The sequence below is a fragment of the Trifolium pratense genome, linkage group LG6 (genome assembly GCF_020283565.1).
Source record: "Trifolium pratense cultivar HEN17-A07 linkage group LG6, ARS_RC_1.1, whole genome shotgun sequence".
NCBI lineage: Eukaryota > Viridiplantae > Streptophyta > Magnoliopsida > Fabales > Fabaceae > Trifolium > Trifolium pratense.
In genome coordinates this window covers 19,667,515-19,682,358 of record NC_060064.1, presented here as the reverse complement: position 1 = coordinate 19,682,358, position 14,844 = coordinate 19,667,515, and positions in this window count along the sequence as shown.

Sequence of the window (14,844 nt, the reverse complement as noted above, 5' to 3'; positions counted from 1 at the left end):
TAAGTCAGCATCTTTAGTGTTAATTTTCGAAGTAGCTTACATATGGAATCTTAGAGATAAAAAACAGATATTTTTTAAAAAATTTTAATTACTAAAATATTTTTTTGAAATTAATTTCAGAATATTCGTTTGTCTTATAATGATTGACACATTTAAAAGTGACATTAATTCTGAAAATTAAATGTGACACTATTATTTATTTTGCAATGTGACGAATAAACTAATAAATAATGAACTTGGTAGGGAAAACGGTTCGATCCCAACAACTGTGATTGGAAAGAGACTTGAATCACTTGATCAGCTGGTGGTGAAAGTCAAAAAGAATAAAATAATAAATATCAATATCATATTCATAATCCAGTAAGCATCCATATATGAAAAAAGGAACTGTTGATGGGTATATCACAAAAATCTTACATGAAATGATGAAAACAATTGTATAGATAAATATACGCCATAATTTCAACGAAATCATCTTGTTTGAATTCTTCTTCGTCCTTAAAATTAAGTATAATTACTTTTGATTTTATTCCGAGTTGTATTACTATTATTATTATTATGAATGAAAAGCCTTGAGTTTGCTTGCGTAAAAATATATATATATATATATATATATATATATATTCAAGAAGCTCGCGGTTTCTCAATTTCCAAAATTAGGAACTTGTTATGATGTAAATCGCAACCGAACCAATCTAAGATGCATTGATTTGGTTTGAATGATTTTTTTAAAATCAACCGAATCAAACCGAACCACATGCATTTTTATCTCGCGGTTAGAATAACTTTTATGCTCAAAACCAAATCAAACCACACAACAAGCACCCCCTAAGCACAATATTGGAAAATTACAAATGTTAACTTCTTTCTGTCACAAATCTTACCTCTTACAGAGAGATATTTTATTGGATAGTTACCATACATTATATCTCTTGATCTCTCATTATTTTCTGCTCTCTTTCTAAACAATAAAAATACTTCATTTCTATACCATTTTTTCTCTTTTTAATTTTTCTCACTTATCTAAATCTACTCAAACAAGTACAATGTAAAGAAATCCCAATAAAAAAACTGATGGCCACTTTTTTCATTTCCAGACCCTCCTCCTCCTCATAAGTAAGAATCAGCCCTAATAATACAACAACGGATTTTTGATAAGTTAAATTTAGATTATAAGGGTACTTTTCAATTTTAGTAAATAAATTTATAATAATGCTTTTTCTGAAAGAAAAAGCTATAGCTAGGGTAGATAACAATTAATAAATACTATCACTCTAGATGTTGGTAGTGTACGTGGAGATAACAAAAGATTAGATATGTGTCTGTTTATTAATAGAAGAAGACCGTAGATGATGAGCAAGCTAGTAATATTAAAATCTTAATTTGAGAGAACGTAGATAATCTTATCTTACCAAACCCCAATCAGATTATTTGCTGACAAAGCTTTTGAGTTTCCTAGTTTATCCAAGGTTCATATAATATATAAGTGTTAATTAAACTCATAAATATGAATTAGTTCAAAATTCACACCAAACACCATTAGGGATGGATATGGTAGGAATTGAGTAGGGTATATATGAATTGTATTGGTCTGGTCTCCATACCTATACTTAAAAAATAATAATTGTTCTTTATCCCCAAATTAAATTGATCTTGATTATAATAAGTTTAATGTGTTTATATCATTGACACATATATTCCTAGAAGTTAAAACTACCATTCTCTGTATAAGTGCATTGCGTCTGTTGACGGCGAGTTAAGTTAAAATTCTACTTTACTATCTTTTAATAAATACTTGTTGTAATGTAAATCAATCGTCGGTTGAGTTATGATAGACATACACTTTTACATAAAGCTAAAATGAATCATCCATCCCTTGTTTAAGTGTAGTGTGATTGTATCAATGACACACATTGTTGTAGAAGGCAAAATAAGCATCCACCATGTAAGTGCATTGTGTTTGTATCATAGACACGCATTATTGCAGAAGATACAATGTGTTTGTACAATAGATACACATTCTCCTCTAAGGGTAATATGTCCATTTAAATATTTCTCGATATTTAAATAGTTGATATATATTGAGGGCTACAAATTTCTTAAGCTTAAAGAAAATAGAATAATCTAAAACAGGGGATAACAGTGGTTTCCCAATATATAATATTTATATTTTAGAATTTTTATCATCAACAACTACTCCGATGTATATTGTATTGGAGTTTAATTGATATGCACTGACTGTGTAAAATAGTTTTATACGATCGTCTAATAAATAACGATCATTTTACCATGTCATGTCAAGAAAGTGGGGTGATGTGGTGAAAAACATTGTTTGTATTGGTATACTCTTTTTTCTGTTTTTTTTCCTTTCATTCTTTCCTAACAAAACAAAGTCCTAAAAATAACGATGAAGGGATGCTTTGTCATACCGATCTCAAGTGCACAATCGAAACTACACAACGACCTTCTTATTCATACCCATCAAAGATAATTACTATAGATTTTTTTGTGCACCAATGTCTGGCCAGCAACTCAATTTTTTTTATACATAAACGAACTAACAAAGTCATCATATGTTCACATACACAAGTAAGGTAGTTGAAACCCTAATCATAACATCCGACCTAACAATTTGAGTTTAGTATTATAAACTGCCACCGTTTAAAAAAAGTATTATAGACGGCCAGCAACTCAATTTAATTCAAAGAATTTTCTACAATAAAACCGTAAAATGATTTAATATATCCATATATCATGATTCAGATATACTTGTTTTTCATAATTTATAAGCTAACTAGCATGACACCCGTGCGTCCGCACGGGAGTCGCGACGTTGCCGCTCCTCATTTGGTAAGATGAAATTTATTGGAAAGTAGATTAAAATATAAAAATAAAATAGAAGGGATATAATATTTGGTAAAAAAAAATAGAAAAAGAACAATGGTAAAATTATCACACAAAACTTTAGTATAACATAGTATAATCAATGTTCAAAGATTATGGAATTTATTTAACAACTTTATAGTATAGTTTATCAAAATTGTAGGTAAAGCATGCCGTACGTGTACCAAGGTACTTATCAGGAAATTAATATGAAAGAGCATATTTATAAATTAAGCAAAATCAAAATCAACCACCATGACCATTCTTATCACCACAAACTACCCAAACTCAAAATTGGAGAGACTAAAAGCATATATTAAATTTAATTATTTCTCCTAATTTTCTAAAACAAAAGACTAAATACTCAATTTAATTCCTAAAAAATATTAACAATTTATAAAGGAAAACTATTTTCTTATAGTTGAATAGTATTGTACCAAAACTTTTGAGGTCTTGGTCATTGTCGTTATTAGAAATATATCTTGTATCTACTAATCCATTTATGTGATTCTAATTAAGTCTACGATAATGGGAGGTTACGCCGAAAGATGTTCTTATAAAATCTTGGAAAAGTATGTACCGAAACAAAATCAATCTTTGAAAAGTTTATATTGCTTTTGCTACTTTAGGTCTCCATAGGAATATAAATATAGATAATGTAAAAATTATGAAAAAAAATAGGCTACCTTATTAATATATTAGTAAAAACATAGGTCTTGTAAAAATCACCAAAAAACTTATGTCAATGTATTAATATATGAGTATAAATATAGTCACGTAAAAATTATTAAAAAATAGGCAATCGTATGTGAAAATATAGGTCTCACAACAATCATCAAAATAATTAGGTCACCGTATTAAATATGAGTATAATCTGTAAATTTGTAAAATAAAAAAAATAGACAACTTAATTTTTATTTTATTTTTGTTACAAACAACTTAATTAATATATATAATTAAAAGTATAAGTCCCGTAGAAACCACACCAACAAAAAAGTTTTCATATTAATATATGAGTATAAATATAACCCTATAATATATACACAAAATACCCATGAAAGTTTATCTAATGTACCCCCTCAAATAGCCCTCTTTATCCAAAACGATATAAGATCTGGATGAGGTTTTTGTTTCTCTTTTATAATAAAGTTTTTGTTTCAAAAAAAATAAATAAATATAGGTCCCGCAAATGTTATAAAAGATGGACAAACTTATTAATATGAGTAAAACACATAGGTTCCCATAATCCCATGTACCCAAAAAAAAAACACATAGGTTCCCAGAAATCACACAAAAGATTAGGTTCTCGTACTAATATATGATTATAAATATAGCTCTAAAAAAATAGTAAAAATTTGAAAACTAAAATTTATTTGGAAAAGTGCAAAAAATATGTATTTATTGGTGAATTAAGATGAGGGTATAATAGGAAGATAATGTGCAAAAATTCACTTTCTTAATTTAGTGTTATCATTCTAACTGAACACTTATAAAAAATCAAAAGGAGTAAAATATTAAAAAGGAATTAACCATCTCAAGAAAAATTTTAAAATATTGAAATTATTTACTAACTTTCAAATATGACACAAAATACCCATGAAAGTGATGATGTGTCAAATTATTAAGTAGGGGATTTTCACATATATCTAGTTTTCTTAGGTCCTTTGTAATATATATATATATATATATATATATATATGAGTATGAATATAGTCCCGTAAAAATTATTAAAAAATAGGCGATCTTATTAATATGTTAGTGAAAATATATGTCTCACAACAATCATCAAAATAATTAGGTCACCGTATTAAATATGAGTATAAAGTTAGGTTCTACATAAATTATTAAAGATCAGGAAACCTTATTAATAAGAGGATAAATATAGGTCACTCACAATTCACACAAAAGATTATGTCTCCGTATAAATATATGAGTATAACTCGTATAATTATAAAAAAAAAAAAACAACTTTATTAATATAGGAGCAAAAATATAAGGCCCGGAGATATAACAAAAAAAAGAGGTTCCCGTATTAATATGAATATAGCCCGTAAAATTATTAAAAAAAATAGACAACATAATATATTAGTAAAAACACAAGTTCTTTGAGAATCACAAAAAATAGTAGATTTTCGTATTAATATATGAGTATAAATATAGGTCTCACAAAAAATAGTAAAAACTGACAACTTCATTAATAAGAGTAAAAACATAGGTCTCGCATAAATCCCACAAAAAATTAGATCCTTGTATTAATATATGAGTATAAATATATGTCATGTAGAAATTATGAAGAATGAACAACTTTATTAATATATGATTAAAAATATAAATCTCGTAGAAATCAGAAAAACAATAGGTTCTCCCATTAATATCTGAGTATAAATTTAGGTCCAACATAAATTATTTAAAATCAGGAAACCACCTCAAATATGACACAAAATACCCTTGAAAATAATTATGTGTCAAAAAATGAAAAAAGAGGAAAATTGGTGATTTCATATGTATCTTCTTTTTTCCTTAAAAAAAAAAGTATCTTCTTTTCATATATTGTAGATGTGTCATTATATTCATTCATCGATCATAATTATTAATTTTATGTGGATTTCTATATGTTATTTATTTTATTTTTTTGTAAGGTAAAGAAATGTTTTAAATTTAGTAATTAAAACAAAATTAATACAGCCTATATAGTAGATTGTATAGGATATATCGATGCCCAGCTAATTGATTTTTGTTTAATAAAAAAATTAAATTTATATAAAGTGAGGTAATTTGAATTTGGGTTACATACAAAAAATTGGAGTTTTAGATAAAAAGAAAAAAATTGTGGGAGAAGTAACAAATAAAGTGGTGTTTTGTGATTACAATTGGACATTTAACTCATATTGGTTCCAAAAATTTACAATATATGAAAAGAAAATACATATGAAATCACCCTTGAAAATGATTATGTCTCAAAAAATGAAAAAGGGGCAAATTGGTGATTTCATATGCATCTTCTTTTCATTTATTGTAGATATAAAGTGAGGTAATTTAATTTGAATTTGGGTTACATACAAAAAATTGGATTTTTAGATAAAAAGAAAAAAATCGTGGGAGAAGTAACAAATAAAGTGGAGTTTTGTGGTTACAATTGGGCATTTAGTGGTAAATATAATAAAAAATGTAACTAAAAGGTTAAGTGCTCGAATCCTGCTTAGAAATGTTTTAGCATTTTTCTACTAATTTTTTTAATAAAGACACAAAATACCCTTGAAAATGATTATGTGTCAAAAAATGAAGTAGGGGCAAATTAGTGATTTCATATGTATCTTCTTTTTATATATTGTAGATAATGTGTCCAATTGATTGATAAACTCAACTCCTACTCTATTTGCAATTGATTTCATAAATTTTATACATAAATATTTGTCTGCTTAGGATTGCAATTGACATGGGGAATTAACTAAAGGGGAATTTGTTCAAAAAACTAAAGGGGAACAAATTAAGATCCATGATGAATAAGAATTCTCTATTTGGTAAAAATAATAAAACAAGAAATTTCACTAAACAGATCTGATGACATTCGGTCATTTGTTATTTTTAATTGTAATTTTAATGCTTTTTAGATAGTTTTAAGGAGTTTTACATGATCAAAAAGAAGAATATTTGAAGAAATTGACACCTTAAAAGAGTTGAAGATAAAGACCAAAGGAGAAAAATAACTCAGAAGAATTTCAAGAATTTGAGCTGATTCTCGCCCCTGTTTTTCTCGCGCTGCTACAAGGATCACATAGGGGCACGATTTGCTGCTGCACATGCATATGACCAGCCATGCAATCTGCCTATGGTGCGTTGACACGTCATTAAAAGAACAAATTGTTTTGATATGCATGAATAAGGACGTGATGTGTCAAAAGGAGAGGCTTGATCTGCTTTATTGCTAAAGCCTATATACATATATGACAAAAAAATCAAAAGGGGATTAACACTTCTTGGATAGAGAGATACGTGCCGGCAGCAAAAGAGAAGAAGACTATTCTAGGGTTTCGCCGTCGCGGTCTTCATCGGTTATTCATGTATAATTTTTTTAACTCTTTTGTTATGTCAATTATTATTATGAGTAACTAATCTCATTAGATTAGGAATTATAGATGATTCTCTTTAAAACTATCTGAACCATGTAACTACGTGTTCTAGTTTATTCAATGAAAACTTATAATTATTCAGTTAATTTTGTGTTTATTGCTTTTCGTTAATTGATCACTTTCGAATTGATTTTAAGTTATAAATCACTATTGACCCTAGGGTTTATACTGGAACTAGATTAATTGTTTGCCAATCGTAATTGCTTTAGGAATAAAGAATTAGTTGGTATGATTAAGAATTTAACGGCCATTCATGCTTTTGATAATATTAGTTTCACCTAAGGAATTAGGGTGCTATATTAGATAAACAGGATCGATGAGCCAAGGAATTGGACTCGGTCTATTTTGTTAAATTATCGTAATTATAAGAATTTCATTGTTGATGGCTAGAACCTAGAGTACCAGATAGGGACAAAGAGATGATTCAAAATAATTCCTAATCGTCTTTCTCTCATAAAAGTTTACGTTTCAACTTTCTTGCAATTTTAATTATTGTCATTGTTACTACAAATCAATCTGAAAACCCCCCTTTGCAATTTATTTATTAATCCTAAATTCATTGAATTGTTTCGTTGAAATAAGAACAATCCCTGTGGATACGAATCTTATAAATTTTATTACTTAACGACGAATTTAGTACACTTGCTAAAATTGTCATCAAGTTTTTGGCGCCGTTGCCGGGGATTGTTGATTAATTTTGACTAAACAATTTATTGTATATAGGATTTTTTTTCTGTTATTTTTATTTTAGTTTGTATATAAAAAAAACTTTTACACTTCATGTTTATTTCATTGTGTTTTGCTACTGAAAAGTTTCCTTGAGTTTTGTAGTAATGACAGGAATATGGTATGAGAATGTATTGATTGATAGTGAAGAGATAGGCATTCTTCGATATCAATTATTGAGATCAAGACTCGAGGAAAAATACAGGGAGATAGATATAAAGAAGCTAAAGGAGAGGTGTGTTTATTGTGATCAAAATCATGATTGCGAATATAATAAGAAACCTTGTAGTAAAGATGAAGAGCCACAAGTGGTCATGATTAATTACAATTCACAACTGAAAAGTATTTTGGATGAATTCTGGAGGTCCAATCAAGTTCCCCGTGATAGATTTGAAGTGCAATGTGGTAACCTCATGGAGGAGGCAAATGAGTGTGAGAAGAAGTTGGTTGAGATGGTGATGAAACCTCATGCCATTGTGGTAGAAGAAGAAAATTCGAAAAACAAAAATAATGGCATGAAAGAGAATTCAAGAGTGAAGAATGTTGATCTCTATGCAACATGGGAGTCTCAACCAATGGAGATTAAAAAGAAATGTCACTTGAAAAATGAGCATCATTCTTCTCTAAAGTGGGAGAGTGCATATTCCAAGAGCTTAGTTGTTGGAGCACGGAAGAATTTGACTCTTTATGTCAAGTTCATGCAATTCCTACCAAACAAGAGAAAGAAGAAGGATGATGTGTTCTTTTTGTCATATATGCCACCCTAACGATGGGTGATGAGTCAAGCTAATGACTGTAAAGAAGCGCTTAATGGGAGGCAACCCATCAGATACGTTTTTATTTATTTTCTAGTCTTGAATTTTATTTTTTTTTTTAAAAAACAACAAAAAGAAACAAAAAAGAAACAAAAAAAAAAGAGTCAGTCATAGTTGTTGTTTGCTGACAATCCCCTATGTTTCATCCTTATGTTACTTTGTTTATTATTGAGTTGAATGTTTTTATGTCGTTTCAGAATTGTCAGTGTGTTAATACCTGAATTTGCATGATGAGAATCTCTTAGACTTGCACATAAAAGAATAACTGACGTGTGACTGCTCATGAAAGTGTGATGGTTAAAGAGACAAAGAGATGAATTGGAAAGATGGTGTTTTCCACGGTGTACCAGTTCAACTTTCAGATACCTCGGCTGGTGAGCATGTTGAGCCAAATAAATTCCATGGTATACTATTTTCTTTCACATCTTATGAGTGTATCCATGCTTTGTATATTTTCTAGAACTTGCGACTATTCTCTACTGTTGATTGGTTTTGCATTTACACACATAGAGGCACATTTGTTTGGTACTCTGAGCCTTTTCAAGCTACCTTGTTCATTATTTATCCGTTGCTAAACCATTTTGAGCCTAAAAAAAATATTTCCCTTTTCTTTCGGTGACATACCAAATTATAAGCCTTTTAGACCTGAAAATTTTTATCTGTTTGCCCTCCTTGGAGTTAGGTAGAAGCTTTAAATTTCCTTGTCATGACATCATTTTAAGTTTGGGGTTGCTTATGGAATTAGCAACATCTTAAGTTTGGGGTAGGGGTACTAGAGAACTTAAGAAAAAAAAAAGAGAATAACAGAGACTCACAAAAATAATGGAGTTTCTTAAAAAAAAAATATAAAGAGCCATTAAGCATGAAAAATAGTGGCATCTTCAAAGAAAAAAGAAAAAAATTTGAAAGATAAGTTCTCTAAGTACCTTATTAACAATGAATTGAGCCCCGATAATGGTAATGCTTCAACAAGGAATAGTAGTGGATATCTAACTCCAATTTAGCCTACTTTTTCCAAAATTATCCCACCGTTTGCCCAAGCCAAGTTATAACCCTTAAGACCTCAAAAATGTGTGCAATGTATTTACTTTGATTGACGTTTAGAATTTTTTCAAGCTTATGGTAAAATAGCATTTGCATGTTGATGGAGTGAATACCCTGTCAAAAATTGAGTGAATTAGTGAGTGAGAGATAAGGTTGAACTTTGTACATTGTGTGGAACGGTCATTGGACCAAATTTGATCCAAGTCTTGCAAGCCAAAGTGTTGATTGTGCAGGATCACTGAAGTTAACACCGGTGGTTCTATTGTCGGATGAAGAGAAAATGTTTATGAGATTTTTATCATTCAAATTAATTTGTTAATTCACTAATAATTTTGTTTCGACAGAGATGTTACTTGAGGACAAGCAACAATTCAAGTTTGGGGTTTGATCCTCACAAGAGTTTTTTTTTTTATAATCAAAAATTTATTATTAGGGAGTACAAAGGGGTACTCAAACCCTTACAACAAAGAGCATTAAACTAAGTGTTCAGAATACAAGACATAGGATTTAAACACCAAAAAGGAAAAGGAGTACAAGTCCTACACCCATACCGACTAGTGAACCACAACCAAGAATGAAGTTTGATTGTCTCCAATAACGACGAAACATCCGGAATATTGCCCTTAAAAATTACTTTATTTTGATCCTCACAAGAGTTGATTTAAACCATTATTATTAGCATTTGATTAAAATAATTATACGGTTAAAATTTGATGTCAAATTAAAGTTTGACACCTGGTGTCAACGAATACTAGTTCATAAAGAAATAAATATTTAAATTTTTTATTAACAACAATTTATCATGTGCATGTATAATATTAATTTTAGATTTCCATAAAAAAAACACTTTTATTTTAGATTTTTTATAAGCTACAACTTATCTTGCATATAGTAGTTATTTTAAATTTTTTATCGCCAATATTTTGACATCATTTTTGACATTTTTGAATATACAATCACCATTTCCTATAATAATAATAATCGTAATCTATACATCTATACATAATACAAAGAGGATACATTGTTTTTGGTGTGAACTTTTCATAATACCAACAATACTCTTTTTTTGTAGCAACAATAATCTTTTATTAACAAACTCACCATAATATAAGACACATCTTCTTTTTTTAACGGCAAAAATCTTTTATTAACAAATTCACTGTAACATAAGACATATCTTTCTTTTTTTACATACGTTAGACACAGTGCCTGACCCGATAGTAATAATAATAATAATAATAATAATAATAATAATAATAATAATCTTCTCCATATTTTATCTTCTCCATTGTTTTTTGAAAGATGTCGTCTCCATTTCTGTTATTACTAATGTTTTGATAATATAAATACAATGTGATATTTAGTGGGTCAAACTATTTAATATATATTTAAAAACTATTATAATGGAGAGAAAAATGGAGATGATCTCAACTTGACAAAATGTGTATATAGTAGCCATGTCGGTGCTTATTCATGTTAGTCAAGCTAGTTCATTTCATATTATTCTTAAGACATAAAATCAACTTTCGGAAGATAGGTCCAAAGCATAACAAATTTGAAAGTTATCTTCCAAACCATTATGAAGGGCAAATTTGAAACTTTTAAGAGGTATGGGAACAATGTGGAGGACATAAAGAGCAAAAGTCATAACTTTAGAACTATTCTTTTACAAACCACCCTATAATGTCAAAAATTGCTAAAATATCATTCTTCCAATATTTTATAAGCTCATATTAGAAAGAAAAAAGGTTTTTGATAACATTTTTTTTATGAGCTTATATTTATTATTACTAGCTTAGAGTTTTTTTTCTTCTAATTTTATCTCGGTTATTTTACTTAAAAAATTAAATATTAATTGAACATATATCTTCTATATATTTCATTTAAATATTAATTAAGCACTACAAATTTAATCGACTAACTTATAAGAACTTGGAAAAAAACTTCGGAATATATTTTCCAAACTTTTTTCAAATTTGAACTAGAACAAATTCGAAAAACTTCAGAAAACCTGGTCCGAAATTTTTATACAAGGGCAAAAAAGAAAAAATAGGAGGTAGGAAAGAAACACGAGGGGTGGAAAGAGAAAAACTCCAAACAGTAGTCGAATTTTCAGTTGGGCCAAGCCCATACTCCATCATAGCAATGATCCTACTTCGGTAGTGTATTGTTCTTTCCTTAGAGAGACTAAAAAATTTACTTTTCGTGCCCCCAAATCTTACACGTACCCCATGACATTCCAAATATACCCCTCCCCCCGCTACTTAGAATGTGAGTTTGTAAATAGCAAAAATTGAGGAAAAAAGAGTTCAAGTTAATTGATGCAAACTGCGGACTGAGTTTGCTTTATAGGATGTGAATCTTATAAAAATCAATTTTTTGTCCTCTTCACAATTCTCTCATCTCCCATGCAATAATTTTGATTGAAACACACTTCGCAAGTTAAAGTGTTCGCAAGTTAAAGTGTGAACCCTTAATTCACCTCAACAAAATATTTCGAAAGGAATACTGTATGAGCGAGTGATTAAAAAATAAAAAAAGATATTTCAATTTATAAAATTATACGTTGTGTGTGTTTGTGATTGATCAATACTATACTGTCATAACCGCTCTAGTGGCTAACTAAAATATGGTATTTGACGGTGGCCAAATTTTTATAAGGTTCAATAGTTAAAGTGCAAACTAATCACACTCTAAATAGCAAATTGTGTTTCAGTTCGTACTCTAAGTAACGTGTCACAATCTTTTTTACTCAAACCAACATCTCCGTCTCCTGAAAAAAAAAAATTATGAAAAAAGGAGATCACTCTCCTTTTCATGTTATTTTCTAATGGTCGCCATGGATTTTAGTAATTTCAAACTTACACTGGCGACAATATATTCTTGTTCCTCTTTTGAGTAAAACAAACTATTACTACATCAATATTTTTTTTAAGAGTTTCAAAGTACAAATATATTAAGCTATTTGCATAATTAATTTCTTTAAACAGCCTCCTAAAACTTATATCAGCCAAGCTCAATTCAAACAAACTCCAAGCCATTTCATGAAATAAGAGGACAAAAATGAGGACACGAGTATCAATCGTTAGTTGGTTCAATGGTGATTTGCGCTGAACTTGGTAGGAGGACCACGGTTCGATCTCCCGCAACTGCGCGATCGGGAGGATGCTAAAACCACTTGATGCCAGAAACTGACATCCGAACCAGATTAAATTGGTGAAAACCAAAAAAAATGAGGACACAAGCAGTGTTTTAAAAACCGGACCGGTCATCGAACCGGTGAGAGCACTGGGTCGCTGGTTCACTGGTTGAACCACTGGGTCACTGGTCGAACCGCATGACAAACCGGATTAAACCGATGGAATGAACCGGTTTCTATGATAAGACTATATAGTTATTAAACCGGTTGAATCGAATAATTCAATCTTTAAAAAAGTATAAAAAATATGAAAATTTAAAAATTTTATTAAAATAATGCCATAAATTCTATAAAACAAGGACATATACTACTAATAATAATAAATAAATTTTTATATAAAGAATGTCATATACAAATAAATTATGTTTATAGGTTTTAAAAGAATAAATAATAATTGTATATCTTACCAAAAAAAAAATTTGTATGTCAAATATACTTGATTTTTTTTATTTGGTTAAAAAGAAAAGTAGTCTTTTTATAATACTTTGGGCTATTAATTTAGTTAATTTTGTTGACCCAAAAGCCCAAATAAAAGTTATAACCATAAAATTGAAATTTCATTACTCCTGTTACACAACCTACTTGCACAGCTGCTCTATCTTCTCTCTTCCTCCATCTGTTAGGCTTTTTTCTTTCTTTTGTCTCTCTTTTCTTTGATTCTTTTCTCCTCACTATTTAGCCAGATCTTTGTTCTTTCTTTCCTTTCTTCTTCTCTTTCTTTCTTTCATCTCACTATTTTTTTTTTCTTCTTTCAAACATGCCTAGGGTCTGTTTGGTAAAAATAAGCTATAAGCTAGCTGATAGCTGAAAAGCTAGCTTATAGCTGATAGCTGAAAAGCTAGCTTATTGAAATTAAAGTGTTTGGTAAAATTAGCTTTTAAAGTGGTTATTAAATATAAAATTACATAATTGATAGTGGGTAGTTTATTTTTTAGAGTGAGTAGTTATTAAATTAAAGGGTAAATGTGGAATAAAGTGTAAAAAGCTATAAGCTATAAGCTCAAATGCTACTTGAAATAGCATCTGAAAAAAAGCTATAAGCTAGTACAAAAAGCTTGTTACCAAACACCTCCAATTTTTTGAAACAAGCTTATAAGCTCATATAATAAGCTATAAGCTAGCTTATTTGTGTTACCAAACAGAGCCCTAATATTAATTTTGTTAGCCAAGGTTAGACCTTTTCGGTGATTGATCTATGAATTTCAGTTCATGGGTTGAAATTGTTACTTTCTTCTTGGAATATTCAAATGAGTTAATAATTTTGAGCAATCATTTGTTTCTTTTATATTGTTATTATTTTTGCCCTATCCAATGTTACTTTTGTTGTGCTTTGGATATCAAGGGAAATTTGTTTCGTTTCAAAACAATTTCATCCGTTTTGTGTGTGTTGTTTAATGTAACAAAAAAAAAATAAAGCGTAAAAATGAAAGAAAGAAAAAAAAAAACTTAAAAAAAAAAAATTAAGCGTAAAAAAAGTGTAAAAAATCTACCTGCAAATAAACCGGTCGGTTCAAAAAACCGCCGGTTCGCCGATTATTTCGGTTTATTTTGATTTCCACCGGTTCATTAGCATGTCCGGTCCAACAATCAGACCAAACTGGTTTGCCTCCGGTTTCCGGTTTAACCGGTTCGACCTTTCCGATCCGGTCCGGTTTTTAAAACACTTACTTCACACAAGTACTGCCACTAAACATTGACATCCCCATGGAGATTTTGGAAGCTGCAAGCCTGCAACCTTAATATGTCACTCCACCGTAAGAGCAGTGTCAGCAGCAACAGTAGTACACGTGTCATTAGAGCTTCATATCCACGTGTCAAATATGCAAAACAAGATCCACTTTTTCTTAAGCCCACCACTCAAAACCTGAGAAGAGTGAAGACACTACACTAGTACTACTATTCCATAAGTCTCAATTTGATTGACACAGTTGAATGTTGTGCACTATTCACACATATTGTTTTGACTTAATTTTTCTACTAATAAACAAAAATAAATATTAACATATAAGATGTTGTTTGATTCGTCTCGATGAGTATTTTCAAAATA